The sequence below is a fragment of the Habropoda laboriosa genome, unplaced genomic scaffold, assembly GCF_001263275.1.
Source record: "Habropoda laboriosa isolate 0110345459 unplaced genomic scaffold, ASM126327v1 scaffold350, whole genome shotgun sequence".
Classification (NCBI taxonomy): Eukaryota; Metazoa; Arthropoda; class Insecta; order Hymenoptera; family Apidae; genus Habropoda; species Habropoda laboriosa.
The window spans coordinates 729,427-736,187 of NW_017100524.1; positions in this window are offsets into that span (position 1 = coordinate 729,427).

Below are 6,761 nucleotides of genomic sequence, written 5' to 3' on the forward strand. Positions count from 1 at the left end.
TTCGTCCTAGGCTTTGAAAAAATATGTCAAAATTCTTGGATACTTATCGAAGTCTCTACTATATCATGTAATTGTTCGTTAGGTGAAATGTTTAAAACTGTTTTCAGTAAAAATAAAAATTCGTTCTGAAGAAATTCAAGAGTGAAACTTCACTTGTGTAACCAAGAGGACTTGTACTTTATGCACATACATGGAAATGGATTAACATCTTGCATGAAACAGCAGTACGAATTTTTAATACATTACTTAAACGAGTAGATTTTTCTAAAAACTAATTAGGTAAATTCGTCATTGAAAAACACACAATATTTACATTTAAACCACTTTTCTATCTCTAATAGTTTTTGAGATATTAGACCAAATATGTGTTGACACTCCAACATTGAGCGCTGATTTCACCCACTCAACATGAACGATTGCCGATAAAAAAAAAGTAGTACGTGTTAAGTATTTTTTCAGGAACTACATCATATGTAAATTTCATCAAAATCGGCGAATGACACTTAAGGATGTTTCTTTGTGAGAAAATATCATGCTTAACGGGTTAAGAAAAATGCCTAATGAAGATTTGCACGGAGTCGGGAGAAATATTTCGCGAATTAAACAAAGTATTGTTTTGGAAAAAAGTGTTATTCAGATATGCATCTTTACGGGAAGAAATTTATTTGGAGAACTATGAATAAACTGTAGATATTTATACATGTATGATATGTGAGCACATGGAAGAATATGCAGAAGCATGCAAATGTACGTAAAAATATGCGGAAGCATTCAAAAATATATAAAAATTCGTAGTTATATGAAAATATATGTCTTTTTGCATATTCTCCATACTTTTGAATGTTCAAGTTTTATAAATGTTTTGCATACCTTGATACGTTGTACGCGTATAAATATTCCCAATCTAATAGTGCAGAAAATTCCGTTCTAGTTGTATAAATTACAGGTTGAAATACTTAGTGTTAGTGGTCAATTAAATAAACTATTTAGGGTAATTGTTGTGTGCATGCTACTAGCACGAGTACGAGATAAGCGAAAGTGGGGATAGGGGTATAACCTATTGTGTACACTCTATTAAGGGAATAGCAATAACCGTCTAATGGAGTATCAAACATTATCTGGATTCCTATCGGGCTTTACGGTAACTTAACTATTAGAATGACTTTCTATGCCTTATAAGACAATGCTATTAAATTAATAGCTACTCGTCAGTCCTTGGTCCAAAGTGTAAGATCACGATATGTCAATTGTTATTGAGCAGGAAAGGCCAAGTGCTTAACCCTTTGCACTCCAGTGGCGCTTTTATGGCGACACGCGTAATTACTTTGGAGAAATGTACAATTCAGACTTCTTTTATATTATTTTATATTATCAAAATAATGCAAATTAACACGAGGAATAAAAATAAATAAATTCGTAAACACTAAAAATCCTTTTTTTTTTTCAAGACAAAGCTTTGGCTTTCCAGAAGTTTCTCTATTAATCTTATCAAAAAATGCTCGGAGCGCAAAGGGTTAAAAAACTAATTAAATCTTCAGCGCTTCTCCTGATTGTGAAATTAACAGCATGCTAAAAAACTAACATATTCGAATTCTCTGAAATAGCATACAATTAGTGCAATCCGTTATTCTAACACCAACCGTATAACGTATCTAATCTTTTCCATTGCGGACCGAAGACACCTTCAGGCCCTTTAAACGTTAATTCAAATTATGTATTTATCCTTCTCTCTCGCGGCGGTGTGTCACTCACGCGTCTCGATGCGCCGCCTCCTAACACGCAGGCCCGCGCGAGCAAGCGATTAAACCGCTAAGTCGAGAAACGCTGGAAACGCGGCGTCCTTGATGAATGCGTAAATCAACACTGGCATAACTTGAGAACGCGTTACCGGAAGCTCAGCGGAGGACTCAGCGAGGCTTTCATACACGCGAAATTCTCGCGCTCTATCGCTGCAACTTTCCCTCTACTTCTCCACCTCTTGTGTGCACATAGACAGGGACAAGTACACACGCACGCATACTCTGTCTTAAGAGTACATCAGTGTGTCTGTGTACGTCAGCGGAAACGAAAGTTCTACGTCCTTTCGGTGCAGCAGCTTGCATGGATCTTCGTAGACGTGAAGACGCGAGTACGTATGTATATGCACATATGTATATAGACGGGACCGGCGTTTCGACCGTAGACCAACAACTTTATGGATTCTCTTCGGGGACATGGACTGCAATTGAATCTCTCATCGGAGAGCCTCCCCATCGGATCCGATTTTCACTTTTCCGGGATATCTGATTCCTAGCTGAAGATGCTACGGACTAAATTTGGCTGATAACGCGCAGCTCCGTAAAGACCATATTTACGGACTTTCCTCTTCGATGCGCGTGTACGTTCCTGAGGCAAAGGCGCTTCCGACTGCTTTAATATTTCACCGGCATTACTCGGCTATCATGCCACTCGAGCTTCTATTTTTTCCCATTCCCGCGTTTTCGCGTCTTCGAAGAGGTTCGTGCTGTAAGAGGCTAGAACTATTATTCCGAATGATTCGAAACGGGCGTGCAGCATAGACGATTTAAGGATTAACGTTATCTTTTAATATAATCTCTAGTTATCCTCCTTTTTTATTGCTTCAAAGGTAAAGAGGAATGCTTCTAATTTAGAAAATTCTTATTTGCAGCTTTCAGGCACAGTTTGTTGGTTTAGAAAAAATGTAATTCTAATTTTGTACATTTTTAGACACAAGTTGCACCACCTACAAAGATATAGTTTTAATGAAAAAAATGTTTACACTGTAGTTTCAAGGTAGGTGTATTTAATGCATTCATAAAATGCAATTACATTCTTGCAGCAACATGTAAGTATAGTCCAGGAAATTGTTTGGATTATAGTCCAGGAAACGTCTGATTGGTTAATCAGCGTGTCTAATATCGTCTTTACCGCCCTTCCAGTGCGCCCTTAGCGCGCTATCACCTTGGAAGGGTGGGAGACGGTCGCGAGGGGTGGGCGGAAGGTCCCAAAAATCTGGAATTTCCTCCGGGTGACTAATCGGCAAGCGGACCGTTACATACAGATGTGCCGTTCGGAAATTCGTGGTTTATGGTATGTTCGTAGGCTATTGAGCGCGAGGGGCACAAATTACTAAAAATCTAGCAAAGCAATTCTAGCGACCCTCGCAGGATGTAATTAGACCCGTGCAAGCAATAAACGAAAATCCTGAACTTAAAAATAAGCGTTCCCGGTCGATCGTGCCATAAACCGTTTCTACAGAAAACCTAACACCATCTAAACCTACATCTATCACATCTTTCAGCATCATTCCAACTAGCGAGATAATCAGCGCCAAGACTGCTGAACATATCGTTTAAAGTCGTTCAAAGTCCACGACCCAGCTCAGTGAATTAGTTCTAGAATTTCGTTATCATATTATGTAAAATGAATCTTAATACAACGATGCATTCTTTTTGTGTTAACCCTTTACTTTTTTTAAATATAAAGTTGAGGCTAATAAAAAAGTTGTTTGTAAAATCAGAAATGAATAAATCGCATCCGATATTTATCCATGACGACTCTGCATTCACTCTGCACATTAATATCAGAATTAAAAGCTTGAATAGAAGTGGAAAAGGAAACTTACTTTCTTTGATATCACTTTGGAAGGATAGAAAGTAAAATCGTAAAGAAAAAAGTCACTTTAGAACTGACGACTGCCTCCTGGACTTCCTTAATTACGAAGGAAAGCAAATAAAAAAATCAACAAAGTTGAAGAGTAAGAAAGGAAGCGTAAAACTTTCGTTCAAACGGGTGAAGTGTCGATACTTGTCCCGTCGAAAAGAATCTGAGAGCTTTTCTTTTCAATGTTCAGCGTGCTGATACAGTTTGTTATTTCAATTTCATTATTGCTTTCATTCACTGTACTTTCACCACTTACAAGAAATATCACTCAACTGAGCCACGCAGATTTTTATGAAACTTTGCACATATACAGCTAGAGAAACTGAAAACATTGAGTTTTTAAGTATTTTTCATTATCGGCAGATATTTATGGTTAACTGGTAAAATCACTCTCCAAAATTGGACGCAGTAAAAATATAAATTGTAATCACTCAAAAACAAATAGAGATAGAGGAAAATGTTAAATACAAATGTTATTCCATTTGTTTCAGTCCGTAGTTAATCTTTCGATCGTTTAAGCTTGATCGGACTTTGCATGTAATGTGCCGATTAATTCTAGTTCGAAGGACCACCCTCACGATCTGAGAGGCAAGAAATGCACAAAGATGTATTCACTAGGAGATCCACTTTACTATTTCACTTGAACTATTTTCAATATGAATGCCGCACACAAGAAACTATGTATGTGTTGATCGATTGTGACGTGTTTTAGACTGCTGACTTTGAACTCTTTCGGTTGTCGAAGCTGATTACTGACTCACTTCTCTATTTGTCGAAGTACAGGTTGATTTGTTGTTCCTAAAATACCTTAATCTCTAATTAGCATGCCTAAGTGACAACGCAAGCACTTCTCTCTTGCGCCCTTAGAGCACGTTACCTTATAAAGGGGTAGCGATGACTCAATAATAACCTTCTGGTGCGAGCGTGCCATAAACCCGGTCAACGAAGACCCCATTAATAAATTGGTACCAAACTGTGTGAATCAGTTCTTCATTACATAAATTTTAATTATTTTTTTATATCATTTGCCTGTTATTTGCATTATGATTAAATGTATACTTACGTACATGTGTAACATTCATATGTCGTTTTCTCACTAATTTTAGCACTTAGTGGTATATTAAGTGTTGTAAAATAACACAACTTGAAACTCATAAAAAGTGCAAAAGTGTAAAAGTGTAAGATCAAAATCACTGTGAAAAGACGTCAAAACATCTTCAATACTTGCAGATGTGCTGCACGACTTATTTGTAGGGAAGGAGTGCAGATTCGACAACTTACTGTCCTACGGGAAAGAGGCTGCCTCCCATTTTGAGATATCCTGACAGTTTTATAGTCGACACTTTCCGCGTACGAAATAGCGTTTTGTAGAAAGAACGTGCTTGGAACTCGGCATCGTGATATCGAACAGAATGCAGTGTCCGGTGAAGGACCTGTGCCCTTTACAATTGTAACCTACTTTAGTCTAATACTATGGTTCTCTCTACTACATTGGGAATTTAGATGTCATTCCTTTGCCATAGTTTCCTGGCGAAGTGTCTGGGCTTTTGTATCAAGAAGATTTATATGATTTTGATGAAAGAAATGTCATCCTTTGTGAGGTAGATTCAAGATAGTGAAACCAATGTAGATTTCAAATAAAAATACTATAATTGCTTCATTGTACTGTTAGTATAGCTTTCAGTACGTGATATTATACAGATACTTTGGTAATTCTTTAAAATTATAATAACGAAGGAAGCATATTCTGGAATATTTTCTAAATTTTCTAAATTGGTATAACATAAGTAATAAACAGGTTACTATTTATTTTACTTGATATTTGAATCCTAAAATGATTTAGATACAATAGTTAGTTATTAAATCGTCTAAAAATGTTACAATTAATTTTGTATTGTTTCTGTTATTTATGAATTGTAAGATGTTTTTTGTAGACAAACTGGCAAGTTGTGAATATGATACATCTATTGGAGAATATACATACATATTTTCATACATATGTATGTACTGCACATCCACGAGAAGATGGCATGCGAGACGGCACAGGGACAACGAGGGTACTTCACTAGCACCGTCGGAGTCTTCCGCCACGCAGTGCTGTATGATCCGATTTGTCGATGTTATCACGTTCGGCCACTAATGATAATGAGGATTTCTATGATTGTGTTAGAAAAGGTGGGTATAGAGGTATGACCCAATCAAACCCGCATTCCTTTGCCATGCCATCTTTTCGTGAACGCACAGGTACTTATAGGTAGAGACAGCAATGGTCGATGACCCGAGTAAAGCAGTTAGCAATGGTACATCTGTGAGATAGATCTTATTCTACTCGTAGTAGAAAAAGTGTACCACGAAAGTTGACATGGACACTGTCTTCCTATAATGCAGTTTATATATTTCGCTATACTTCAAGAACATCCAACATATTTTGCTCTTCTGTTTTCGCAGAGAAAGAGTTTGAATTAATAAAATTAAATATCTTTAAAAAGAATCGATTTTACAGAAGCATAAATCTTTTTTGATTTACCTCTGCTTTTATGCAATTTTATTTAAACAGATTTCATTCACTTGTTTATGGATCAGTAACGATTGTTTATATAAACTGAGTTTTATCTATTGGATTGTTTTAATGTTTAAATTTCGTTACTCATGGTAAGAAGAAAGAAATTTTGTTAAATATATAGATATAACGTAACTCATTGTAAATTTAGTATTTTCAAATTCTGAAATAGGCTTGTTGAAAATCAGTGGTACCTACTTCGCACATTATGCACATTCGATAGGTTCGCTCAACATAACACGACTTGATTTCTTTCTTTGGGGAACAGTAAAAAATATTATGTACCAGGAAAAGCCAACAACGTCACAAATCTAGCAGCATGTGCTGGAATCAATCCAGAAGTGATAAGAAGTGTACGGATTTTAGCCGTTCGATGATTGCAATGTTGTATTGAATTGTTGTATTACTACTTTATGTAATAGGCTACTTTTTGTAGTAGGGGTAAAAGAGTACAGCATATAGTTTAAAAAAATAGAGATGACCTTGAAATATCCGAAAACTATTGTGCCCCCTCTATACCATAAAACCTTTGTAAATA